The 26054-nt window shown below is 55.8% G+C and overlaps 14 non-coding genes across 14 annotated transcripts; all 14 read right to left on the bottom strand.

Annotated features, from left to right (window-relative positions):
* Nucleotides 1-1411: 1411 nt before the first annotated feature.
* On the bottom strand, nt 1412-1503 carry LOC144251882 (small nucleolar RNA SNORD116). The gene has a single exon (XR_013342803.1). It is a non-coding gene; the product is annotated as a small nucleolar RNA SNORD116 (small nucleolar RNA).
* A 1730-nt stretch (nt 1504-3233) lies between these two features.
* On the bottom strand, nt 3234-3325 carry LOC144251843 (small nucleolar RNA SNORD116). Its single transcript, XR_013342764.1, has one exon. It is a non-coding gene; the product is annotated as a small nucleolar RNA SNORD116 (small nucleolar RNA).
* Nucleotides 3326-5055: 1730 nt separating this feature from the next.
* LOC144251883 (small nucleolar RNA SNORD116) lies at nt 5056-5147 on the bottom strand. Its single transcript, XR_013342804.1, has one exon. It is a non-coding gene; the product is annotated as a small nucleolar RNA SNORD116 (small nucleolar RNA).
* Nucleotides 5148-6877: 1730 nt separating this feature from the next.
* On the bottom strand, nt 6878-6969 carry LOC144251884 (small nucleolar RNA SNORD116). Its single transcript, XR_013342805.1, has one exon. It is a non-coding gene; the product is annotated as a small nucleolar RNA SNORD116 (small nucleolar RNA).
* Nucleotides 6970-8698: 1729 nt separating this feature from the next.
* Nucleotides 8699-8790, bottom strand: LOC144251844 (small nucleolar RNA SNORD116). Its single transcript, XR_013342765.1, has one exon. It is a non-coding gene; the product is annotated as a small nucleolar RNA SNORD116 (small nucleolar RNA).
* Nucleotides 8791-10520: 1730 nt separating this feature from the next.
* LOC144251885 (small nucleolar RNA SNORD116) lies at nt 10521-10612 on the bottom strand. Its single transcript, XR_013342806.1, has one exon. It is a non-coding gene; the product is annotated as a small nucleolar RNA SNORD116 (small nucleolar RNA).
* Nucleotides 10613-12342: 1730 nt separating this feature from the next.
* On the bottom strand, nt 12343-12434 carry LOC144251887 (small nucleolar RNA SNORD116). The gene has a single exon (XR_013342808.1). It is a non-coding gene; the product is annotated as a small nucleolar RNA SNORD116 (small nucleolar RNA).
* Nucleotides 12435-14164: 1730 nt separating this feature from the next.
* Nucleotides 14165-14256, bottom strand: LOC144251888 (small nucleolar RNA SNORD116). Its single transcript, XR_013342809.1, has one exon. It is a non-coding gene; the product is annotated as a small nucleolar RNA SNORD116 (small nucleolar RNA).
* A 1730-nt stretch (nt 14257-15986) lies between these two features.
* On the bottom strand, nt 15987-16078 carry LOC144251889 (small nucleolar RNA SNORD116). Its single transcript, XR_013342810.1, has one exon. It is a non-coding gene; the product is annotated as a small nucleolar RNA SNORD116 (small nucleolar RNA).
* Nucleotides 16079-17807: 1729 nt separating this feature from the next.
* LOC144251845 (small nucleolar RNA SNORD116) lies at nt 17808-17899 on the bottom strand. The gene has a single exon (XR_013342766.1). It is a non-coding gene; the product is annotated as a small nucleolar RNA SNORD116 (small nucleolar RNA).
* Nucleotides 17900-19629: 1730 nt separating this feature from the next.
* On the bottom strand, nt 19630-19721 carry LOC144251846 (small nucleolar RNA SNORD116). Its single transcript, XR_013342767.1, has one exon. It is a non-coding gene; the product is annotated as a small nucleolar RNA SNORD116 (small nucleolar RNA).
* A 1730-nt stretch (nt 19722-21451) lies between these two features.
* LOC144251847 (small nucleolar RNA SNORD116) lies at nt 21452-21543 on the bottom strand. The gene has a single exon (XR_013342768.1). It is a non-coding gene; the product is annotated as a small nucleolar RNA SNORD116 (small nucleolar RNA).
* Nucleotides 21544-23273: 1730 nt separating this feature from the next.
* LOC144251848 (small nucleolar RNA SNORD116) lies at nt 23274-23365 on the bottom strand. The gene has a single exon (XR_013342769.1). It is a non-coding gene; the product is annotated as a small nucleolar RNA SNORD116 (small nucleolar RNA).
* A 1730-nt stretch (nt 23366-25095) lies between these two features.
* Nucleotides 25096-25187, bottom strand: LOC144251849 (small nucleolar RNA SNORD116). The gene has a single exon (XR_013342770.1). It is a non-coding gene; the product is annotated as a small nucleolar RNA SNORD116 (small nucleolar RNA).
* Between the last annotated feature and the right edge of the window lie 867 nt (nt 25188-26054).

The following is a 26054-nucleotide window of genomic DNA, read 5'->3' on the forward strand; positions in this document are numbered from 1 at the left end:
CCCTCGCCATGCCGGCCTGAGCTCAGTTCCCATGTGGCTCTTAAGCTGCCCAACAAACTCTTCCAGCCACAGGAAACCCATCTGAGAATCTCCATCCAACTCTGCAAACCAATCTGACCCTGACTCCTTCCCTCCACGGGATGTCCAAGCAAGAAAGGGCGAACTTGAGAAAGCACGTCCTCTGGAAACCTCCTGTCTTTCTGGGCCATCGCCACGGGCATCTGGGAGCCCCAGGTGACGTCCATTCCAACAGGAGCTCCGGCCCCACCCACACGTTCCAATGCCTGAACCCCACAACTTGTGCAGGAGAGGAGACCCTCAGCGCCTGTCCAGCGCCTATGAAAGGCACTTGGCACAGAGGGGAATTTCATCACTCTCTACCTCCTTCAGGCACAGGCAACAATCCTTGCGCACTACTTTGGACCCACTTAGGCCTTTCCACTACCCAAACCGTTCGCGGCTGTCCTAAGCTCAAAAACTAGAAGCTGACGTCTCGGGTTTGCAGGTGCCTCCTACAAGAGAAGTCATCCCTGAGGTCTGCCACCTGGATGGCTCATTCGGGATCCAAACTGCCTATATGCTCTTTCAGAATGCACAGCAACCACCATGCATGCAGCCTCACGGGCGGACCAAAAGCACACAAGGATACTAAGGCTTTTTCCTGAAGCACTTCTGATGCCCCAACTCGAGAGCCAACCATCTATCAGGAGGATCCATTAACAGAAGTGGCAGCAAAAGTACCCGCTTGCGGTAAGACCCAGTTTCTCCATGTGCATTCCCTCTATGTCCATCTACTCATCCAGGCACTGGTCCCTCTGGAGACCCACCCTTCCTTCCCCTGGTGGACCCTGGCTCCAGCCAACATTGTGTGGCTATACCACTGGCAACACTGTAGCATTTTCAGGAGAAGAGAAAACCCATCAGACTCCCGGAAACACCACGCCCCTGTGCACTAAAGCAGGGTCTCCCATGCTTTGAGCTGGGCCCGGCTCCGCCTTCCGACGAAAGTGGACCTCAATTTTTCTCTGGAACACCCAGCAGACCAGCACGGTGCTACTCGCCTTGGCAAAAAAGTCTCCAGTCCACAAGAGGAGGAAAGCTATTCTCCTGTGCCACGGCCCAGAACCTCCTAGTACGGCTGAACCCTACCGCCTAACACCCACTAGGAAATCATGCCGGGCCGGCCAATGTCTTCCTCAACGTCTGGAGCTCTGGACCACCCATGCATGCCGAAACCAAAAGAGGACTGACCCTCAGAGGACTACAGGCTCGGGGTCCTAACGCCAGGTGAACTCGGCTGAAATGGGCCTTCCCTTCCAGGGTCCATTCTGACACAGCCCCCGTCCAAAAAGGGCCACAGGGTTCTCCCCTCCACCACCCAGCTCACTGCAGCCCCCTACGTCTACGTGGTGGACCTCACTTTCGATGAGAGAGACGGTATAGAGTTTTCACTCATTTTGTTCAGCTTCCAAGGAATGTTTTTGTGGGAGTCATCATCGATCCACGCTTGTGACCCTCACCCGGCAAGGAGCAACCTCGGTGACTTGGGGCCAGGAGACGCTTACCATCCTCAGCTACGAAGGGCCACACTCAGGAAACAGAGGGCACGGGCATGCGGGTGTTCCCCGTCCTCCCTGGGCATCTTCCCACAGCCAGAGGAGCCGGTGGCAACCTTTCACTCCTTCCGTGGAAACACGACCTGCCATGCGTATGCAAGGAGACAAAAGAGAGGGATGCCCATGAAAAACAACCATGACTGGCCTGCTCCGCAGCCTGCTGCTCCTCAGTTCACACTCTTTAGGGACTGCAGCCTTTTCAGTTGCCCTCGCCATGCCGGCCTGAGCTCAGTTCCCATGTGGCTCTTAAGCTGCCCAACAAACTCTTCCAGCCACAGGAAACCCATCTGAGAATCTCCATCCAACTCTGCAAACCAATCTGACCCTGACTCCTTCCCTCCACGGGATGTCCAAGCAAGAAAGGGCGAACTTGAGAAAGCACGTCCTCTGGAAACCTCCTGCCTTTCTGGGCCATCGCCACGGGCATCTGGGAGCCCCAGGTGACGTCCATTCCAACAGGAGCTCCGGCCCCACCCACACGTTCCAATGCCTGAACCCCACAACTTGTGCAGGAGAGGAGACCCTCAGCGCCTGTCCAGCGCCTATGAAAGGCACTTGGCACAGAGGGGAATTTCATCACTCTCTACCTCCTTAAGGCACAGGCAACAATCCTTGCGCACTAATTTGGACCCACTTAGGCCTTTCCACTACCCAAACCGTTCGCGGCTGTCCTATGCTCAAAAACTAGAAGCTGACGTCTCGGGTTCGCAGGCGCCTCCTACAAGAGAAGTCATCCCTGAGGTCTGCCACAACGGTGGCTCATTCGGGATCCAAACTGCCTATATGCTCTTTCAGAATGCACAGCAACCACCATGCATGCAGCCTCACGGGCGGACCAAAAGCACACAAGGATACTAAGGCTTTTTCCTGAAGCACTTCTGATGCCCCAACTCGAGAGCCAACCATCTATCAGGAGGATCCATTAACAGAAGTGGCAGCAAAAGTACCTGCTTGCGGTAAGACCCAGTTTCTCCATGTGCATTCCCTCTATGTCCATCTACTCATCCAGGCACTGGTCCCTCTGGAGACCCACCCTTCCTTCCCCTGGTGGACCGTGGCTCCAGCCAACATTGTGTGGCAATACCACTGGCAACACTGTAGCATTTCCAGGAGAAGAGAAAACCCATCAGACTCCCGGAAACACCACGCCCCTGTGCACTAAAGCAGGGTCTCCCATGCTTTGAGCTGGGCCCGGCTCCGCCTTCCGACGAAAGTGGACCTCAATTTTTCTCTGGAACACCCAGCAGACCAGCACGGTGCTACTCGCCTTGGCAAAAACGTCTCCAGTCCACAAGAGGAGGAAAGCTATTCTCCTGTGCCACGGCCCAGAACCTCCTAGTACGGCTGAACCCTACCGCCGAATACCCACTAGGAAATCATGCCGGGCAGGCCAATGTCTTCCTCAACGTCTGGAGCTCTGGAGCACCCATGCATGCCGAAACCAAAAGAGGACTGACCCTCAGAGGACTACAGGCTCGGGGTCCTAACGCCAGGTGAACTCGGCTGAAATGGGCCTTCCCTTCCAGGGTCCATTCTGACACAGCCCCCGTCCAAAAAGGGCCACAGGGTTCTCCCCTCCACCACCCAGCTCACTGCAGCCCCCTACGTCTACGTGGTGGACCTCAGTTTCGATGAGAGAGACGGTATAGAGTTTTCACTCATTTTGTTCAGCTTCCAAGGAATGTTTTTGTGGGAGTCATCATCGATCCACGCTTGTGACCCTCACCCGGCAAGGAGCAACCTCGGTGACTTGGGGCCAGGAGACGCTTACCATCCTCAGCTACGAAGGGCCACACTCAGGAAACAGAGGGCACGGGCATGCGGGTGTTCCCCGTCCTCCCTGGGCATCTTCCCACAGCCAGAGGAGCCGGTGGCAACCTTTCACTCCTTCCGTGGAAACACGACCTGCCATGCGTATGCAAGGAGACAAAAGAGAGGGTTGCCCATGAAAAACAACCATGACTGGCCTGCTCCGCAGCCTGCTGCTCCTCAGTTCACACTCTTTAGGGACTGCAGCCTTTTCACTTGCCCTCGCCATGCCGGCCTGAGCTCAGTTCCCATGTGGCTCTTAAGCTGCCCAACAAACTCTTCCAGCCACAGGAAACCCATCTGAGAATCTCCATCCAACTCTGCAAACCAATCTGACCCTGACTCCTTCCCTCCACGGGATGTCCAAGCAAGAAAGGGCGAACTTGAGAAAGCACGTCCTCTGGAAACCTCCTGCCTTTCTGGGCCATCGCCACGGGCATCTGGGAGCCCCAGGTGACGTCCATTCCAACAGGAGCTCCGGCCCCACCCACACGTTCCAATGCCTGAACCCCACAACTTGTGCAGGAGAGGAGACCCTCAGCGCCTGTCCAGCGCCTATGAAAGGCACTTGGCACAGAGGGGAATTTCATCACTCTCTACCTCCTTCAGGCACAGGCAACAATCCTTGCGCACTACTTTGGACCCACTTAGGCCTTTCCACTACCCAAACCGTTCGCGGCTGTCCTAAGCTCAAAAACTAGAAGCTGACTTCTCGGGTTTGCAGGTGCCTCCTACAAGAGAAGTCATCCCTGAGGTCTGCCACCTGGGTGGCTCATTCGGGATCCAAACTGCCTATATGCTCTTTCAGAATGCACAGCAACCACCATGCATGCAGCCTCACGGGCGGACCAAAAGCACACAAGGATACTAAGGCTTTTTCCTGAAGCACTTCTGATGCCCCAACTCGAGAGCCAACCATCTATCAGGAGGATCCATTAACAGAAGTGGCAGCAAAAGTACCCGCTTGCGGTAAGACCCAGTTTCTCCATGTGCATTCCCTCTATGTCCATCTACTCATCCAGGCACTGGTCCCTCTGGAGACCCACCCTTCCTTCCCCTGGTGGACCGTGGCTCCAGCCAACATTGTGTGGCAATACCACTGGCAACACTGTAGCATTTCCAGGAGAAGAGAAAACCCATCAGACTCCCGGAAACACCACGCCCCTGTGCATTAAAGCAGGGTCTCCCATGCTTTGAGCTGGGCCCGGCTCCGCGTTCCGACGAAAGTGGACCTCAATTTTTCTCTGGAACACCCAGCAGACCAGCACGGTGCTACTCGCCTTGGCAAAAAAGTCTCCAGTCCACAAGAGGAGGAAAGCTATTCTCCTGTGCCACGGCCCAGAACCTCCTAGTACGGCTGAACCCTACCGCCTAACACCCACTAGGAAATCATGCCGGGCCGGCCAATGTCTTCCTCAACGTCTGGAGCTCTGGACCACCCATGCATGCCGAAACCAAAAGAGGACTGACCCTCAGAGGACTACAGGCTCGGGGTCCTAACGCCAGGTGAACTCGGCTGAAAAGGGCCTTCCCTTCCAGGGTCCATTCTGACACAGCCCCCGTCCAAAAAGGGCCACAGGGTTCTCCCCTCCACCACCCAGCTCACTGCAGCCCCCTACGTCTACGTGGTGGACCTCACTTTCGATGAGAGAGACGGTATAGAGTTTTCACTCATTTTGTTCAGCTTCCAAGGAATGTTTTTGTGGGAGTCATCATCGATCCACGCTTGTGACCCTCACCCGGCAAGGAGCAACCTCGGTGACTTGGGGCCAGGAGACGCTTACCATCCTCAGCTACGAAGGGCCACACTCAGGAAACAGAGGGCACGGGCATGCGGGTGTTCCCCGTCCTCCCTGGGCATCTTCCCACAGCCAGAGGAGCCGGCAGCAACCTTTCACTCCTTCCGTGGAAACACGACCTGCCATGCGTATGCAAGGAGACAAAAGAGAGGGATGCCCATGAAAAACAACCATGACTGGCCTGCTCCGCAGCCTGCTGCTCCTCAGTTCACACTCTTTAGGGACTGCAGCCTTTTCACTTGCCCTCGCCATGCCGGCCTGAGCTCAGTTCCCATGTGGCTCTTAAGCTGCCCAACAAACTCTTCCAGCCACAGGAAACCCATCTGAGAATCTCCATCCAACTCTGCAAACCAATCTGACCCTGACTCCTTCCCTCCACGGGATGTCCAAGCAAGAAAGGGCGAACTTGAGAAAGCACGTCCTCTGGAAACCTCCTGTCTTTCTGGGCCATCGCCACGGGCATCTGGGAGCCCCAGGTGACGTCCATTCCAACAGGAGCTCCGGCCCCACCCACACGTTCCAATGCCTGAACCCCACAACTTGTGCAGGAGAGGAGACCCTCAGCGCCTGTCCAGCGCCTATGAAAGGCACTTGGCACAGAGGGGAATTTCATCACTCTCTACCTCCTTCAGGCACAGGCAACAATCCTTGCGCACTACTTTGGACCCACTTAGGCCTTTCCACTACCCAAACCGTTCGCGGCTGTCCTAAGCTCAAAAACTAGAAGCTGACGTCTCGGGTTTGCAGGTGCCTCCTACAAGAGAAGTCATCCCTGAGGTCTGCCACCTGGGTGGCTCATTCGGGATCCAAACTGCCTATATGCTCTTTCAGAATGCACAGCAACCACCATGCATGCAGCCTCACGGGCGGACCAAAAGCACACAAGGATACTAAGGCTTTTTCCTGAAGCACTTCTGATGCCCCAACTCGAGAGCCAACCATCTATCAGGAGGATCCATTAACAGAAGTGGCAGCAAAAGTACCCACTTGCGGTAAGACCCAGTTTCTCCATGTGCATTCCCTCTATGTCCATCTACTCATCCAGGCACTGGTCCCTCTGGAGACCCACCCTTCCTTCCCCTGGTGGACCCTGGCTCCAGCCAACATTGTGTGGCAATACCACTGGCAACACTGTAGCATTTCCAGGAGAAGAGAAAACCCATCAGACTCCCGGAAACACCACGCCCCTGTGCATTAAAGCAGGGTCTCCCATGCTTTGAGCTGGGCCCGGCTCCGCCTTCCGACGAAAGTGGACCTCAATTTTTCTCTGGAACACCCAGCAGACCAGCACGGTGCTACTCGCCTTGGCAAAAAAGTCTCCAGTCCACAAGAGGAGGAAAGCTATTCTCCTGTGCCACGGCCCAGGACCTCCTAGTACGGCTGAACCCTACCGCCTAACACCCACTAGGAAATCATGCCGGGCCGGCCAATGTCTTCCTCAACGTCTGGAGCTCTGGACCACCCATGCATGCCGAAACCAAAAGAGGACTGACCCTCAGAGGACTACAGGCTCGGGGTCCTAACGCCAGGTGAACTCGGCTGAAAAGGGCCTTCCCTTCCAGGGTCCATTCTGACACAGCCCCCGTCCAAAAAGGGCCACAGGGTTCTCCCCTCCACCACCCAGCTCACTGCAGCCCCCTACGTCTACGTGGTGGACCTCACTTTCGATGAGAGAGACGGTATAGAGTTTTCACTCATTTTGTTCAGCTTCCAAGGAATGTTTTTGTGGGAGTCATCATCGATCCACGCTTGTGACCCTCACCCGGCAAGGAGCAACCTCGGTGACTTGGGGCCAGGAGACGCTTACCATCCTCAGCTACGAAGGGCCACACTCAGGAAACAGAGGGCACGGGCATGCGGGTGTTCCCCGTCCTCCCTGGGCATCTTCCCACAGCCAGAGGACCGGCGGCAACCTTTCACTCCTTCCGTGGAAACACGACCTGCCATGCGTATGCAAGGAGACAAAAGAGAGGGATGCCCATGAAAAACAACCATGACTGGCCTGCTCCGCAGCCTGCTGCTCCTCAGTTCACACTCTTTAGGGACTGCAGCCTTTTCACTTGCCCTCGCCATGCCGGCCTGAGCTCAGTTCCCATGTGGCTCTTAAGCTGCCCAACAAACTCTTCCAGCCACAGGAAACCCATCTGAGAATCTCCATCCAACTCTGCAAACCAATCTGACCCTGACTCCTTCCCTCCACGGGATGTCCAAGCAAGAAAGGGCGAACTTGAGAAAGCACGTCCTCTGGAAACCTCCTGCCTTTCTGGGCCATCGCCACGGGCATCTGGGAGCCCCAGGTGACGTCCATTCCAACAGGAGCTCCGGCCCCACCCACACGTTCCAATGCCTGAACCCCACAACTTGTGCAGGAGAGGAGACCCTCAGCGCCTGTCCAGCGCCTATGAAAGGCACTTGGCACAGAGGGGAATTTCATCACTCTCTACCTCCTTCAGGCACAGGCAACAATCCTTGCGCACTAATTTGGACCCACTTAGGCCTTTCCACTACCCAAACCGTTCGCGGCTGTCCTATGCTCAAAAACTAGAAGCTGACGTCTCGGGTTCGCAGGCGCCTCCTACAAGAGAAGTCATCCCTGAGGTCTGCCACAACGGTGGCTCATTCGGGATCCAAACTGCCTATATGCTCTTTCAGAATGCACAGCAACCACCATGCATGCAGCCTCACGGGCGGACCAAAAGCACACAAGGATACTAAGGCTTTTTCCTGAAGCACTTCTGATGCCCCAACTCGAGAGCCAACCATCTATCAGGAGGATCCATTAACAGAAGTGGCAGCAAAAGTACCTGCTTGCGGTAAGACCCAGTTTCTCCATGTGCATTCCCTCTATGTCCATCTACTCATCCAGGCACTGGTCCCTCTGGAGACCCACCCTTCCTTCCCCTGGTGGACCGTGGCTCCAGCCAACATTGTGTGGCAATACCACTGGCAACACTGTAGCATTTCCAGGAGAAGAGAAAACCCATCAGACTCCCGGAAACACCACGCCCCTGTGCACTAAAGCAGGGTCTCCCATGCTTTGAGCTGGGCCCGGCTCCGCCTTCCGACGAAAGTGGACCTCAATTTTTCTCTGGAACACCCAGCAGACCAGCACGGTGCTACTCGCCTTGGCAAAAACGTCTCCAGTCCACAAGAGGAGGAAAGCTATTCTCCTGTGCCACGGCCCAGAACCTCCTAGTACGGCTGAACCCTACCGCCGAATACCCACTAGGAAATCATGCCGGGCAGGCCAATGTCTTCCTCAACGTCTGGAGCTCTGGAGCACCCATGCATGCCGAAACCAAAAGAGGACTGACCCTCAGAGGACTACAGGCTCGGGGTCCTAACGCCAGGTGAACTCGGCTGAAATGGGCCTTCCCTTCCAGGGTCCATTCTGACACAGCCCCCGTCCAAAAAGGGCCACAGGGTTCTCCCCTCCACCACCCAGCTCACTGCAGCCCCCTACGTCTACGTGGTGGACCTCAGTTTCGATGAGAGAGACGGTATAGAGTTTTCACTCATTTTGTTCAGCTTCCAAGGAATGTTTTTGTGGGAGTCATCATCGATCCACGCTTGTGACCCTCACCCGGCAAGGAGCAACCTCGGTGACTTGGGGCCAGGAGACGCTTACCATCCTCAGCTACGAAGGGCCACACTCAGGAAACAGAGGGCACGGGCATGCGGGTGTTCCCCGTCCTCCCTGGGCATCTTCCCACAGCCAGAGGAGCCGGTGGCAACCTTTCACTCCTTCCGTGGAAACACGACCTGCCATGCGTATGCAAGGAGACAAAAGAGAGGGTTGCCCATGAAAAACAACCATGACTGGCCTGCTCCGCAGCCTGCTGCTCCTCAGTTCACACTCTTTAGGGACTGCAGCCTTTTCACTTGCCCTCGCCATGCCGGCCTGAGCTCAGTTCCCATGTGGCTCTTAAGCTGCCCAACAAACTCTTCCAGCCACAGGAAACCCATCTGAGAATCTCCATCCAACTCTGCAAACCAATCTGACCCTGACTCCTTCCCTCCACGGGATGTCCAAGCAAGAAAGGGCGAACTTGAGAAAGCACGTCCTCTGGAAACCTCCTGCCTTTCTGGGCCATCGCCACGGGCATCTGGGAGCCCCAGGTGACGTCCATTCCAACAGGAGCTCCGGCCCCACCCACACGTTCCAATGCCTGAACCCCACAACTTGTGCAGGAGAGGAGACCCTCAGCGCCTGTCCAGCGCCTATGAAAGGCACTTGGCACAGAGGGGAATTTCATCACTCTCTACCTCCTTCAGGCACAGGCAACAATCCTTGCGCACTACTTTGGACCCACTTAGGCCTTTCCACTACCCAAACCGTTCGCGGCTGTCCTAAGCTCAAAAACTAGAAGCTGACTTCTCGGGTTTGCAGGTGCCTCCTACAAGAGAAGTCATCCCTGAGGTCTGCCACCTGGGTGGCTCATTCGGGATCCAAACTGCCTATATGCTCTTTCAGAATGCACAGCAACCACCATGCATGCAGCCTCACGGGCGGACCAAAAGCACACAAGGATACTAAGGCTTTTTCCTGAAGCACTTCTGATGCCCCAACTCGAGAGCCAACCATCTATCAGGAGGATCCATTAACAGAAGTGGCAGCAAAAGTACCCGCTTGCGGTAAGACCCAGTTTCTCCATGTGCATTCCCTCTATGTCCATCTACTCATCCAGGCACTGGTCCCTCTGGAGACCCACCCTTCCTTCCCCTGGTGGACCGTGGCTCCAGCCAACATTGTGTGGCAATACCACTGGCAACACTGTAGCATTTCCAGGAGAAGAGAAAACCCATCAGACTCCCGGAAACACCACGCCCCTGTGCATTAAAGCAGGGTCTCCCATGCTTTGAGCTGGGCCCGGCTCCGCGTTCCGACGAAAGTGGACCTCAATTTTTCTCTGGAACACCCAGCAGACCAGCACGGTGCTACTCGCCTTGGCAAAAAAGTCTCCAGTCCACAAGAGGAGGAAAGCTATTCTCCTGTGCCACGGCCCAGAACCTCCTAGTACGGCTGAACCCTACCGCCTAACACCCACTAGGAAATCATGCCGGGCCGGCCAATGTCTTCCTCAACGTCTGGAGCTCTGGACCACCCATGCATGCCGAAACCAAAAGAGGACTGACCCTCAGAGGACTACAGGCTCGGGGTCCTAACGCCAGGTGAACTCGGCTGAAAAGGGCCTTCCCTTCCAGGGTCCATTCTGACACAGCCCCCGTCCAAAAAGGGCCACAGGGTTCTCCCCTCCACCACCCAGCTCACTGCAGCCCCCTACGTCTACGTGGTGGACCTCACTTTCGATGAGAGAGACGGTATAGAGTTTTCACTCATTTTGTTCAGCTTCCAAGGAATGTTTTTGTGGGAGTCATCATCGATCCACGCTTGTGACCCTCACCCGGCAAGGAGCAACCTCGGTGACTTGGGGCCAGGAGACGCTTACCATCCTCAGCTACGAAGGGCCACACTCAGGAAACAGAGGGCACGGGCATGCGGGTGTTCCCCGTCCTCCCTGGGCATCTTCCCACAGCCAGAGGAGCCGGCAGCAACCTTTCACTCCTTCCGTGGAAACACGACCTGCCATGCGTATGCAAGGAGACAAAAGAGAGGGATGCCCATGAAAAACAACCATGACTGGCCTGCTCCGCAGCCTGCTGCTCCTCAGTTCACACTCTTTAGGGACTGCAGCCTTTTCACTTGCCCTCGCCATGCCGGCCTGAGCTCAGTTCCCATGTGGCTCTTAAGCTGCCCAACAAACTCTTCCAGCCACAGGAAACCCATCTGAGAATCTCCATCCAACTCTGCAAACCAATCTGACCCTGACTCCTTCCCTCCACGGGATGTCCAAGCAAGAAAGGGCGAACTTGAGAAAGCACGTCCTCTGGAAACCTCCTGTCTTTCTGGGCCATCGCCACGGGCATCTGGGAGCCCCAGGTGACGTCCATTCCAACAGGAGCTCCGGCCCCACCCACACGTTCCAATGCCTGAACCCCACAACTTGTGCAGGAGAGGAGACCCTCAGCGCCTGTCCAGCGCCTATGAAAGGCACTTGGCACAGAGGGGAATTTCATCACTCTCTACCTCCTTCAGGCACAGGCAACAATCCTTGCGCACTACTTTGGACCCACTTAGGCCTTTCCACTACCCAAACCGTTCGCGGCTGTCCTAAGCTCAAAAACTAGAAGCTGACGTCTCGGGTTTGCAGGTGCCTCCTACAAGAGAAGTCATCCCTGAGGTCTGCCACCTGGGTGGCTCATTCGGGATCCAAACTGCCTATATGCTCTTTCAGAATGCACAGCAACCACCATGCATGCAGCCTCACGGGCGGACCAAAAGCACACAAGGATACTAAGGCTTTTTCCTGAAGCACTTCTGATGCCCCAACTCGAGAGCCAACCATCTATCAGGAGGATCCATTAACAGAAGTGGCAGCAAAAGTACCCACTTGCGGTAAGACCCAGTTTCTCCATGTGCATTCCCTCTATGTCCATCTACTCATCCAGGCACTGGTCCCTCTGGAGACCCACCCTTCCTTCCCCTGGTGGACCCTGGCTCCAGCCAACATTGTGTGGCAATACCACTGGCAACACTGTAGCATTTCCAGGAGAAGAGAAAACCCATCAGACTCCCGGAAACACCACGCCCCTGTGCATTAAAGCAGGGTCTCCCATGCTTTGAGCTGGGCCCGGCTCCGCCTTCCGACGAAAGTGGACCTCAATTTTTCTCTGGAACACCCAGCAGACCAGCACGGTGCTACTCGCCTTGGCAAAAAAGTCTCCAGTCCACAAGAGGAGGAAAGCTATTCTCCTGTGCCACGGCCCAGGACCTCCTAGTACGGCTGAACCCTACCGCCTAACACCCACTAGGAAATCATGCCGGGCCGGCCAATGTCTTCCTCAACGTCTGGAGCTCTGGACCACCCATGCATGCCGAAACCAAAAGAGGACTGACCCTCAGAGGACTACAGGCTCGGGGTCCTAACGCCAGGTGAACTCGGCTGAAAAGGGCCTTCCCTTCCAGGGTCCATTCTGACACAGCCCCCGTCCAAAAAGGGCCACAGGGTTCTCCCCTCCACCACCCAGCTCACTGCAGCCCCCTACGTCTACGTGGTGGACCTCACTTTCGATGAGAGAGACGGTATAGAGTTTTCACTCATTTTGTTCAGCTTCCAAGGAATGTTTTTGTGGGAGTCATCATCGATCCACGCTTGTGACCCTCACCCGGCAAGGAGCAACCTCGGTGACTTGGGGCCAGGAGACGCTTACCATCCTCAGCTACGAAGGGCCACACTCAGGAAACAGAGGGCACGGGCATGCGGGTGTTCCCCGTCCTCCCTGGGCATCTTCCCACAGCCAGAGGAGCCGGTGGCAACCTTTCACTCCTTCCGTGGAAACACGACCTGCCATGCGTATGCAAGGAGACAAAAGAGAGGGTTGCCCATGAAAAACAACCATGACTGGCCTGCTCCGCAGCCTGCTGCTCCTCAGTTCACACTCTTTAGGGACTGCAGCCTTTTCACTTGCCCTCGCCATGCCGGCCTGAGCTCAGTTCCCATGTGGCTCTTAAGCTGCCCAACAAACTCTTCCAGCCACAGGAAACCCATCTGAGAATCTCCATCCAACTCTGCAAACCAATCTGACCCTGACTCCTTCCCTCCACGGGATGTCCAAGCAAGAAAGGGCGAACTTGAGAAAGCACGTCCTCTGGAAACCTCCTGCCTTTCTGGGCCATCGCCACGGGCATCTGGGAGCCCCAGGTGACGTCCATTCCAACAGGAGCTCCGGCCCCACCCACACGTTCCAATGCCTGAACCCCACAACTTGTGCAGGAGAGGAGACCCTCAGCGCCTGTCCAGCGCCTATGAAAGGCACTTGGCACAGAGGGGAATTTCATCACTCTCTACCTCCTTCAGGCACAGGCAACAATCCTTGCGCACTACTTTGGACCCACTTAGGCCTTTCCACTACCCAAACCGTTCGCGGCTGTCCTAAGCTCAAAAACTAGAAGCTGACTTCTCGGGTTTGCAGGTGCCTCCTACAAGAGAAGTCATCCCTGAGGTCTGCCACCTGGGTGGCTCATTCGGGATCCAAACTGCCTATATGCTCTTTCAGAATGCACAGCAACCACCATGCATGCAGCCTCACGGGCGGACCAAAAGCACACAAGGATACTAAGGCTTTTTCCTGAAGCACTTCTGATGCCCCAACTCGAGAGCCAACCATCTATCAGGAGGATCCATTAACAGAAGTGGCAGCAAAAGTACCCGCTTGCGGTAAGACCCAGTTTCTCCATGTGCATTCCCTCTATGTCCATCTACTCATCCAGGCACTGGTCCCTCTGGAGACCCACCCTTCCTTCCCCTGGTGGACCGTGGCTCCAGCCAACATTGTGTGGCAATACCACTGGCAACACTGTAGCATTTCCAGGAGAAGAGAAAACCCATCAGACTCCCGGAAACACCACGCCCCTGTGCATTAAAGCAGGGTCTCCCATGCTTTGAGCTGGGCCCGGCTCCGCGTTCCGACGAAAGTGGACCTCAATTTTTCTCTGGAACACCCAGCAGACCAGCACGGTGCTACTCGCCTTGGCAAAAAAGTCTCCAGTCCACAAGAGGAGGAAAGCTATTCTCCTGTGCCACGGCCCAGAACCTCCTAGTACGGCTGAACCCTACCGCCTAACACCCACTAGGAAATCATGCCGGGCCGGCCAATGTCTTCCTCAACGTCTGGAGCTCTGGACCACCCATGCATGCCGAAACCAAAAGAGGACTGACCCTCAGAGGACTACAGGCTCGGGGTCCTAACGCCAGGTGAACTCGGCTGAAAAGGGCCTTCCCTTCCAGGGTCCATTCTGACACAGCCCCCGTCCAAAAAGGGCCACAGGGTTCTCCCCTCCACCACCCAGCTCACTGCAGCCCCCTACGTCTACGTGGTGGACCTCACTTTCGATGAGAGAGACGGTATAGAGTTTTCACTCATTTTGTTCAGCTTCCAAGGAATGTTTTTGTGGGAGTCATCATCGATCCACGCTTGTGACCCTCACCCGGCAAGGAGCAACCTCGGTGACTTGGGGCCAGGAGACGCTTACCATCCTCAGCTACGAAGGGCCACACTCAGGAAACAGAGGGCACGGGCATGCGGGTGTTCCCCGTCCTCCCTGGGCATCTTCCCACAGCCAGAGGAGCCGGCAGCAACCTTTCACTCCTTCCGTGGAAACACGACCTGCCATGCGTATGCAAGGAGACAAAAGAGAGGGATGCCCATGAAAAACAACCATGACTGGCCTGCTCCGCAGCCTGCTGCTCCTCAGTTCACACTCTTTAGGGACTGCAGCCTTTTCACTTGCCCTCGCCATGCCGGCCTGAGCTCAGTTCCCATGTGGCTCTTAAGCTGCCCAACAAACTCTTCCAGCCACAGGAAACCCATCTGAGAATCTCCATCCAACTCTGCAAACCAATCTGACCCTGACTCCTTCCCTCCACGGGATGTCCAAGCAAGAAAGGGCGAACTTGAGAAAGCACGTCCTCTGGAAACCTCCTGTCTTTCTGGGCCATCGCCACGGGCATCTGGGAGCCCCAGGTGACGTCCATTCCAACAGGAGCTCCGGCCCCACCCACACGTTCCAATGCCTGAACCCCACAACTTGTGCAGGAGAGGAGACCCTCAGCGCCTGTCCAGCGCCTATGAAAGGCACTTGGCACAGAGGGGAATTTCATCACTCTCTACCTCCTTCAGGCACAGGCAACAATCCTTGCGCACTACTTTGGACCCACTTAGGCCTTTCCACTACCCAAACCGTTCGCGGCTGTCCTAAGCTCAAAAACTAGAAGCTGACGTCTCGGGTTTGCAGGTGCCTCCTACAAGAGAAGTCATCCCTGAGGTCTGCCACCTGGGTGGCTCATTCGGGATCCAAACTGCCTATATGCTCTTTCAGAATGCACAGCAACCACCATGCATGCAGCCTCACGGGCGGACCAAAAGCACACAAGGATACTAAGGCTTTTTCCTGAAGCACTTCTGATGCCCCAACTCGAGAGCCAACCATCTATCAGGAGGATCCATTAACAGAAGTGGCAGCAAAAGTACCCACTTGCGGTAAGACCCAGTTTCTCCATGTGCATTCCCTCTATGTCCATCTACTCATCCAGGCACTGGTCCCTCTGGAGACCCACCCTTCCTTCCCCTGGTGGACCCTGGCTCCAGCCAACATTGTGTGGCAATACCACTGGCAACACTGTAGCATTTCCAGGAGAAGAGAAAACCCATCAGACTCCCGGAAACACCACGCCCCTGTGCATTAAAGCAGGGTCTCCCATGCTTTGAGCTGGGCCCGGCTCCGCCTTCCGACGAAAGTGGACCTCAATTTTTCTCTGGAACACCCAGCAGACCAGCACGGTGCTACTCGCCTTGGCAAAAAAGTCTCCAGTCCACAAGAGGAGGAAAGCTATTCTCCTGTGCCACGGCCCAGGACCTCCTAGTACGGCTGAACCCTACCGCCTAACACCCACTAGGAAATCATGCCGGGCCGGCCAATGTCTTCCTCAACGTCTGGAGCTCTGGACCACCCATGCATGCCGAAACCAAAAGAGGACTGACCCTCAGAGGACTACAGGCTCGGGGTCCTAACGCCAGGTGAACTCGGCTGAAAAGGGCCTTCCCTTCCAGGGTCCATTCTGACACAGCCCCCGTCCAAAAAGGGCCACAGGGTTCTCCCCTCCACCACCCAGCTCACTGCAGCCCCCTACGTCTACGTGGTGGACCTCACTTTCGATGAGAGAGACGGTATAGAGTTTTCACTCATTTTGTTCAGCTTCCAAGGAATGTTTTTGTGGGAGTCATCATCGATCCACGCTTGTGACCCTCACCCGGCAAGGAGCAACCTCGGTGACTTGGGGCCAGGAGACGCTTACCATCCTCAGCTACGAAGGGCCACACTCAGGAAACAGAGGGCACGGGCATGCGGGTGTTCCCCGTCCTCCCTGGGCATCTTCCCACAGCCAGAGGACCGGCGGCAACCTTTCACTCCTTCCGTGGAAACACGACCTGCCATGCGTATGCAAGGAGACAAAAGAGAGGGATGCCCATGAAAAACAACCATGACTGGCCTGCTCCGCAGCCTGCTGCTCCTCAGTTCACACTCTTTAGGGACTGCAGCCTTTTCACTTGCCCTCGCCATGCCGGCCTGAGCTCAGTTCCCATGTGGCTCTTAAGCTGCCCAACAAACTCTTCCAGCCACAGGAAACCCATCTGAGAATCTCCATCCAACTCTGCAAACCAATCTGACCCTGACTCCTTCCCTCCACGGGATGTCCAAGCAAGAAAGGGCGAACTTGAGAAAGCACGTCCTCTGGAAACCTCCTGCCTTTCTGGGCCATCGCCACGGGCATCTGGGAGCCCCAGGTGACGTCCATTCCAACAGGAGCTCCGGCCCCACCCACACGTTCCAATGCCTGAACCCCACAACTTGTGCAGGAGAGGAGACCCTCAGCGCCTGTCCAGCGCCTATGAAAGGCACTTGGCACAGAGGGGAATTTCATCACTCTCTACCTCCTTCAGGCACAGGCAACAATCCTTGCGCACTACTTTGGACCCACTTAGGCCTTTCCACTACCCAAACCGTTCGCGGCTGTCCTATGCTCAAAAACTAGAAGCTGACGTCTCGGGTTCGCAGGCGCCTCCTACAAGAGAAGTCATCCCTGAGGTCTGCCACAACGGTGGCTCATTCGGGATCCAAACTGCCTATATGCTCTTTCAGAATGCACAGCAACCACCATGCATGCAGCCTCACGGGCGGACCAAAAGCACACAAGGATACTAAGGCTTTTTCCTGAAGCACTTCTGATGCCCCAACTCGAGAGCCAACCATCTATCAGGAGGATCCATTAACAGAAGTGGCAGCAAAAGTACCTGCTTGCGGTAAGACCCAGTTTCTCCATGTGCATTCCCTCTATGTCCATCTACTCATCCAGGCACTGGTCCCTCTGGAGACCCACCCTTCCTTCCCCTGGTGGACCGTGGCTCCAGCCAACATTGTGTGGCAATACCACTGGCAACACTGTAGCATTTCCAGGAGAAGAGAAAACCCATCAGACTCCCGGAAACACCACGCCCCTGTGCACTAAAGCAGGGTCTCCCATGCTTTGAGCTGGGCCCGGCTCCGCGTTCCGACGAAAGTGGACCTCAATTTTTCTCTGGAACACCCAGCAGACCAGCACGGTGCTACTCGCCTTGGCAAAAACGTCTCCAGTCCACAAGAGGAGGAAAGCTATTCTCCTGTGCCACGGCCCAGAACCTCCTAGTACGGCTGAACCCTACCGCCGAATACCCACTAGGAAATCATGCCGGGCAGGCCAATGTCTTCCTCAACGTCTGGAGCTCTGGAGCACCCATGCATGCCGAAACCAAAAGAGGACTGACCCTCAGAGGACTACAGGCTCGGGGTCCTAACGCCAGGTGAACTCGGCTGAAATGGGCCTTCCCTTCCAGGGTCCATTCTGACACAGCCCCCGTCCAAAAAGGGCCACAGGGTTCTCCCCTCCACCACCCAGCTCACTGCAGCCCCCTACGTCTACGTGGTGGACCTCAGTTTCGATGAGAGAGACGGTATAGAGTTTTCACTCATTTTGTTCAGCTTCCAAGGAATGTTTTTGTGGGAGTCATCATCGATCCACGCTTGTGACCCTCACCCGGCAAGGAGCAACCTCGGTGACTTGGGGCCAGGAGACGCTTACCATCCTCAGCTACGAAGGGCCACACTCAGGAAACAGAGGGCACGGGCATGCGGGTGTTCCCCGTCCTCCCTGGGCATCTTCCCACAGCCAGAGGAGCCGGTGGCAACCTTTCACTCCTTCCGTGGAAACACGACCTGCCATGCGTATGCAAGGAGACAAAAGAGAGGGTTGCCCATGAAAAACAACCATGACTGGCCTGCTCCGCAGCCTGCTGCTCCTCAGTTCACACTCTTTAGGGACTGCAGCCTTTTCACTTGCCCTCGCCATGCCGGCCTGAGCTCAGTTCCCATGTGGCTCTTAAGCTGCCCAACAAACTCTTCCAGCCACAGGAAACCCATCTGAGAATCTCCATCCAACTCTGCAAACCAATCTGACCCTGACTCCTTCCCTCCACGGGATGTCCAAGCAAGAAAGGGCGAACTTGAGAAAGCACGTCCTCTGGAAACCTCCTGTCTTTCTGGGCCATCGCCACGGGCATCTGGGAGCCCCAGGTGACGTCCATTCCAACAGGAGCTCCGGCCCCACCCACACGTTCCAATGCCTGAACCCCACAACTTGTGCAGGAGAGGAGACCCTCAGCGCCTGTCCAGCGCCTATGAAAGGCACTTGGCACAGAGGGGAATTTCATCACTCTCTACCTCCTTCAGGCACAGGCAACAATCCTTGCGCACTACTTTGGACCCACTTAGGCCTTTCCACTACCCAAACCGTTCGCGGCTGTCCTAAGCTCAAAAACTAGAAGCTGACGTCTCGGGTTTGCAGGTGCCTCCTACAAGAGAAGTCATCCCTGAGGTCTGCCACCTGGGTGGCTCATTCGGGATCCAAACTGCCTATATGCTCTTTCAGAATGCACAGCAACCACCATGCATGCAGCCTCACGGGCGGACCAAAAGCACACAAGGATACTAAGGCTTTTTCCTGAAGCACTTCTGATGCCCCAACTCGAGAGCCAACCATCTATCAGGAGGATCCATTAACAGAAGTGGCAGCAAAAGTACCCGCTTGCGGTAAGACCCAGTTTCTCCATGTGCATTCCCTCTATGTCCATCTACTCATCCAGGCACTGGTCCCTCTGGAGACCCACCCTTCCTTCCCCTGGTGGACCGTGGCTCCAGCCAACATTGTGTGGCAATACCACTGGCAACACTGTAGCATTTCCAGGAGAAGAGAAAACCCATCAGACTCCCGGAAACACCACGCCCCTGTGCATTAAAGCAGGGTCTCCCATGCTTTGAGCTGGGCCCGGCTCCGCGTTCCGACGAAAGTGGACCTCAATTTTTCTCTGGAACACCCAGCAGACCAGCACGGTGCTACTCGCCTTGGCAAAAAAGTCTCCAGTCCACAAGAGGAGGAAAGCTATTCTCCTGTGCCACGGCCCAGAACCTCCTAGTACGGCTGAACCCTACCGCCTAACACCCACTAGGAAATCATGCCGGGCCGGCCAATGTCTTCCTCAACGTCTGGAGCTCTGGACCACCCATGCATGCCGAAACCAAAAGAGGACTGACCCTCAGAGGACTACAGGCTCGGGGTCCTAACGCCAGGTGAACTCGGCTGAAAAGGGCCTTCCCTTCCAGGGTCCATTCTGACACAGCCCCCGTCCAAAAAGGGCCACAGGGTTCTCCCCTCCACCACCCAGCTCACTGCAGCCCCCTACGTCTACGTGGTGGACCTCAGTTTCGATGAGAGAGACGGTATAGAGTTTTCACTCATTTTGTTCAGCTTCCAAGGAATGTTTTTGTGGGAGTCATCATCGATCCACGCTTGTGACCCTCACCCGGCAAGGAGCAACCTCGGTGACTTGGGGCCAGGAGACGCTTACCATCCTCAGCTACGAAGGGCCACACTCAGGAAACAGAGGGCACGGGCATGCGGGTGTTCCCCGTCCTCCCTGGGCATCTTCCCACAGCCAGAGGAGCCGGCGGCAACCTTTCACTCCTTCCGTGGAAACACGACCTGCCATGCGTATGCAAGGAGACAAAAGAGAGGGATGCCCATGAAAAACAACCATGACTGGCCTGCTCCGCAGCCTGCTGCTCCTCAGTTCACACTCTTTAGGGACTGCAGCCTTTTCACTTGCCCTCGCCATGCCGGCCTGAGCTCAGTTCCCATGTGGCTCTTAAGCTGCCCAACAAACTCTTCCAGCCACAGGAAACCCATCTGAGAATCTCCATCCAACTCTGCAAACCAATCTGACCCTGACTCCTTCCCTCCACGGGATGTCCAAGCAAGAAAGGGCGAACTTGAGAAAGCACGTCCTCTGGAAACCTCCTGCCTTTCTGGGCCATCGCCACGGGCATCTGGGAGCCCCAGGTGACGTCCATTCCAACAGGAGCTCCGGCCCCACCCACACGTTCCAATGCCTGAACCCCACAACTTGTGCAGGAGAGGAGACCCTCAGCGCCTGTCCAGCGCCTAAGAAAGGCACTTGGCACAGAGGGGAATTTCATCACTCTCTACCTCCTTCAGGCACAGGCAACAATCCTTGCGCACTAATTTGGACCCACTTAGGCCTTTCCACTACCCAAACCGTTCGCGGCTGTCCTATGCTCAAAAACTAGAAGCTGACGTCTCGGGTTCGCAGGCGCCTCCTACAAGAGAAGTCATCCCTGAGGTCTGCCACAACGGTGGCTCATTCGGGATCCAAACTGCCTATATGCTCTTTCAGAATGCACAGCAACCACCATGCATGCAGCCTCACGGGCGGACCAAAAGCACACAAGGATACTAAGGCTTTTTCCTGAAGCACTTCTGATGCCCCAACTCGAGAGCCAACCATCTATCAGGAGGATCCATTAACAGAAGTGGCAGCAAAAGTACCTGCTTGCGGTAAGACCCAGTTTCTCCATGTGCATTCCCTCTATGTCCATCTACTCATCCAGGCACTGGTCCCTCTGGAGACCCACCCTTCCTTCCCCTGGTGGACCGTGGCTCCAGCCAACATTGTGTGGCTATACCACTGGCAACACTGTAGCATTTCCAGGAGAAGAGAAAACCCATCAGACTCCCGGAAACACCACGCCCCTGTGCACTAAAGCAGGGTCTCCCATGCTTTGAGCTGGGCCCGGCTCCGCCTTCCGACGAAAGTGGACCTCAATTTTTCTCTGGAACACCCAGCAGACCAGCACGGTGCTACTCGCCTTGGCAAAAACGTCTCCAGTCCACAAGAGGAGGAAAGCTATTCTCCTGTGCCACGGCCCAGAACCTCCTAGTACGGCTGAACCCTACCGCCGAATACCCACTAGGAAATCATGCCGGGCAGGCCAATGTCTTCCTCAACGTCTGGAGCTCTGGACCACCCATGCATGCCGAAACCAAAAGAGGACTGACCCTCAGAGGACTACAGGCTCGGGGTCCTAACGCCAGGTGAACTCGGCTGAAATGGGCCTGCCCTTCCAGGGTCCATTCTGACACAGCCCCCGTCCAAAAAGGGCCACAGGGTTCTCCCCTCCACCACCCAGCTCACTGCAGCCCCCTACGTCTACGTGGTGGACCTCAGTTTCGATGAGAGAGACGGTATAGAGTTTTCACTCATTTTGTTCAGCTTCCAAGGAATGTTTTTGTGGGAGTCATCATCGATCCACGCTTGTGACCCTCACCCGGCAAGGAGCAACCTCGGTGACTTGGGGCCAGGAGACGCTTACCATCCTCAGCTACGAAGGGCCACACTCAGGAAACAGAGGGCACGGGCATGCGGGTGTTCCCCGTCCTCCCTGGGCATCTTCCCACAGCCAGAGGAGCCGGTGGCAACCTTTCACTCCTTCCGTGGAAACACGACCTGCCATGCGTATGCAAGGAGACAAAAGAGAGGGATGCCCATGAAAAACAACCATGACTGGCCTGCTCCGCAGCCTGCTGCTCCTCAGTTCACACTCTTTAGGGACTGCAGCCTTTTCACTTGCCCTCGCCATGCCGGCCTGAGCTCAGTTCCCATGTGGCTCTTAAGCTGCCCAACAAACTCTTCCAGCCACAGGAAACCCATCTGAGAATCTCCATCCAACTCTGCAAACCAATCTGACCCTGACTCCTTCCCTCCACGGGATGTCCAAGCAAGAAAGGGCGAACTTGAGAAAGCACGTCCTCTGGAAACCTCCTGTCTTTCTGGGCCATCGCCACGGGCATCTGGGAGCCCCAGGTGACGTCCATTCCAACAGGAGCTCCGGCCCCACCCACACGTTCCAATGCCTGAACCCCACAACTTGTGCAGGAGAGGAGACCCTCAGCGCCTGTCCAGCGCCTATGAAAGGCACTTGGCACAGAGGGGAATTTCATCACTCTCTACCTCCTTCAGGCACAGGCAACAATCCTTGCGCACTAATTTGGACCCACTTAGGCCTTTCCACTACCCAAACCGTTCGCGGCTGTCCTATGCTCAAAAACTAGAAGCTGACGTCTCGGGTTCGCAGGAGCCTCCTACAAGAGAAATCATCCCTGAGGTCTGCCACCACGGTGGCTCATTCGGGATCCAAACTGTGTATATGCTCTTTCAGAATGCACAGCAACCACCATGCATGCAGCCTCACGGGCGGACCAAAAGCACACAAGGATACTAAGGCTTTTTCCTGAAGCACTTCTGATGCCCCAACTCGAGAGCCAACCATCTATCAGGAGGATCCATTAACAGAAGTGGCAGCAAAAGTACCCGCTTGCGGTAAGACCCAGTTTCTCCATGTGCATTCCCTCTATTTCCATCTACTCATCCAGGCACTGGTCCCTCTGGAGACCCACCCTTCCTTCCCCTGGTGGACCGTGGCTCCAGCCAACATTGTGTGGCAATACCACTGGCAACACTGTAGCATTTCCAGGAGAAGAGAAAACCCATCAGACTCCCGGAAACACCACGCCCCTGTGCACTAAAGCAGGGTCTCCCATGCTTTGAGCTGGGCCCGGCTCCGCGTTCCGACGAAAGTGGACCTCAATTTTTCTCTGGAACACCCAGCAGACCAGCACGGTGCTACTCGCCTTGGCAAAAACGTCTCCAGTCCACAAGAGGAGGAAAGCTATTCTCCTGTGCCACGGCCCAGAACCTCCTAGTACGGCTGAACCCTACCGCCGAATACCCACTAGGAAATCATGCCGGGCAGGCCAATGTCTTCCTCAACGTCTGGAGCTCTGGAGCACCCATGCATGCCGAAACCAAAAGAGGACTGACCCTCAGAGGACTACAGGCTCGGGGTCCTAACGCCAGGTGAACTCGGCTGAAATGGGCCTTCCCTTCCAGGGTCCATTCTGACACAGCCCCCGTCCAAAAAGGGCCACAGGGTTCTCCCCTCCACCACCCAGCTCACTGCAGCCCCCTACGTCTACGTGGTGGACCTCAGTTTCGATGAGAGAGACGGTATAGAGTTTTCACTCATTTTGTTCAGCTTCCAAGGAATGTTTTTGTGGGAGTCATCATCGATCCACGCTTGTGACCCTCACCCGGCAAGGAGCAACCTCGGTGACTTGGGGCCAGGAGACGCTTACCATCCTCAGCTACGAAGGGCCACACTCAGGAAACAGAGGGCACGGGCATGCGGGTGTTCCCCGTCCTCCCTGGGCATCTTCCCACAGCCAGAGGAGCCGGTGGCAACCTTTCACTCCTTCCGTGGAAACACGACCTGCCATGCGTATGCAAGGAGACAAAAGAGAGGGTTGCCCATGAAAAACAACCATGACTGGCCTGCTCCGCAGCCTGCTGCTCCTCAGTTCACACTCTTTAGGGACTGCAGCCTTTTCACTTGCCCTCGCCATGCCGGCCTGAGCTCAGTTCCCATGTGGCTCTTAAGCTGCCCAACAAACTCTTCCAGCCACAGGAAACCCATCTGAGAATCTCCATCCAACTCTGCAAACCAATCTGACCCTGACTCCTTCCCTCCACGGGATGTCCAAGCAAGAAAGGGCGAACTTGAGAAAGCACGTCCTCTGGAAACCTCCTGTCTTTCTGGGCCATCGCCACGGGCATCTGGGAGCCCCAGGTGACGTCCATTCCAACAGGAGCTCCGGCCCCACCCACACGTTCCAATGCCTGAACCCCACAACTTGTGCAGGAGAGGAGACCCTCAGCGCCTGTCCAGCGCCTATGAAAGGCACTTGGCACAGAGGGGAATTTCATCACTCTCTACCTCCTTCAGGCACAGGCAACAATCCTTGCGCACTACTTTGGACCCACTTAGGCCTTTCCACTACCCAAACCGTTCGCGGCTGTCCTAAGCTCAAAAACTAGAAGCTGACGTCTCGGGTTTGCAGGTGCCTCCTACAAGAGAAGTCATCCCTGAGGTCTGCCACCTGGGTGGCTCATTCGGGATCCAAACTGCCTATATGCTCTTTCAGAATGCACAGCAACCACCATGCATGCAGCCTCACGGGCGGACCAAAAGCACACAAGGATACTAAGGCTTTTTCCTGAAGCACTTCTGATGCCCCAACTCGAGAGCCAACCATCTATCAGGAGGATCCATTAACAGAAGTGGCAGCAAAAGTACCCGCTTGCGGTAAGACCCAGTTTCTCCATGTGCATTCCCTCTATGTCCATCTACTCATCCAGGCACTGGTCCCTCTGGAGACCCACCCTTCCTTCCCCTGGTGGACCGTGGCTCCAGCCAACATTGTGTGGCAATACCACTGGCAACACTGTAGCATTTCCAGGAGAAGAGAAAACCCATCAGACTCCCGGAAACACCACGCCCCTGTGCATTAAAGCAGGGTCTCCCATGCTTTGAGCTGGGCCCGGCTCCGCGTTCCGACGAAAGTGGACCTCAATTTTTCTCTGGAACACCCAGCAGACCAGCACGGTGCTACTCGCCTTGGCAAAAAAGTCTCCAGTCCACAAGAGGAGGAAAGCTATTCTCCTGTGCCACGGCCCAGAACCTCCTAGTACGGCTGAACCCTACCGCCTAACACCCACTAGGAAATCATGCCGGGCCGGCCAATGTCTTCCTCAACGTCTGGAGCTCTGGACCACCCATGCATGCCGAAACCAAAAGAGGACTGACCCTCAGAGGACTACAGGCTCGGGGTCCTAACGCCAGGTGAACTCGGCTGAAAAGGGCCTTCCCTTCCAGGGTCCATTCTGACACAGCCCCCGTCCAAAAAGGGCCACAGGGTTCTCCCCTCCACCACCCAGCTCACTGCAGCCCCCTACGTCTACGTGGTGGACCTCAGTTTCGATGAGAGAGACGGTATAGAGTTTTCACTCATTTTGTTCAGCTTCCAAGGAATGTTTTTGTGGGAGTCATCATCGATCCACGCTTGTGACCCTCACCCGGCAAGGAGCAACCTCGGTGACTTGGGGCCAGGAGACGCTTACCATCCTCAGCTACGAAGGGCCACACTCAGGAAACAGAGGGCACGGGCATGCGGGTGTTCCCCGTCCTCCCTGGGCATCTTCCCACAGCCAGAGGAGCCGGCAGCAACCTTTCACTCCTTCCGTGGAAACACGACCTGCCATGCGTATGCAAGGAGACAAAAGAGAGGGATGCCCATGAAAAACAACCATGACTGGCCTGCTCCGCAGCCTGCTGCTCCTCAGTTCACACTCTTTAGGGACTGCAGCCTTTTCACTTGCCCTCGCCATGCCGGCCTGAGCTCAGTTCCCATGTGGCTCTTAAGCTGCCCAACAAACTCTTCCAGCCACAGGAAACCCATCTGAGAATCTCCATCCAACTCTGCAAACCAATCTGACCCTGACTCCTTCCCTCCACGGGATGTCCAAGCAAGAAAGGGCGAACTTGAGAAAGCACGTCCTCTGGAAACCTCCTGTCTTTCTGGGCCATCGCCACGGGCATCTGGGAGCCCCAGGTGACGTCCATTCCAACAGGAGCTCCGGCCCCACCCACACGTTCCAATGCCTGAACCCCACAACTTGTGCAGGAGAGGAGACCCTCAGCGCCTGTCCAGCGCCTATGAAAGGCACTTGGCACAGAGGGGAATTTCATCACTCTCTACCTCCTTCAGGCACAGGCAACAATCCTTGCGCACTACTTTGGACCCACTTAGGCCTTTCCACTACCCAAACCGTTCGCGGCTGTCCTAAGCTCAAAAACTAGAAGCTGACGTCTCGGGTTTGCAGGTGCCTCCTACAAGAGAAGTCATCCCTGAGGTCTGCCACCACG

Source organism: Urocitellus parryii, unplaced genomic scaffold (genome assembly GCF_045843805.1).
Source record: "Urocitellus parryii isolate mUroPar1 unplaced genomic scaffold, mUroPar1.hap1 Scaffold_2447, whole genome shotgun sequence".
Classification (NCBI taxonomy): domain Eukaryota; kingdom Metazoa; phylum Chordata; class Mammalia; order Rodentia; family Sciuridae; genus Urocitellus; species Urocitellus parryii.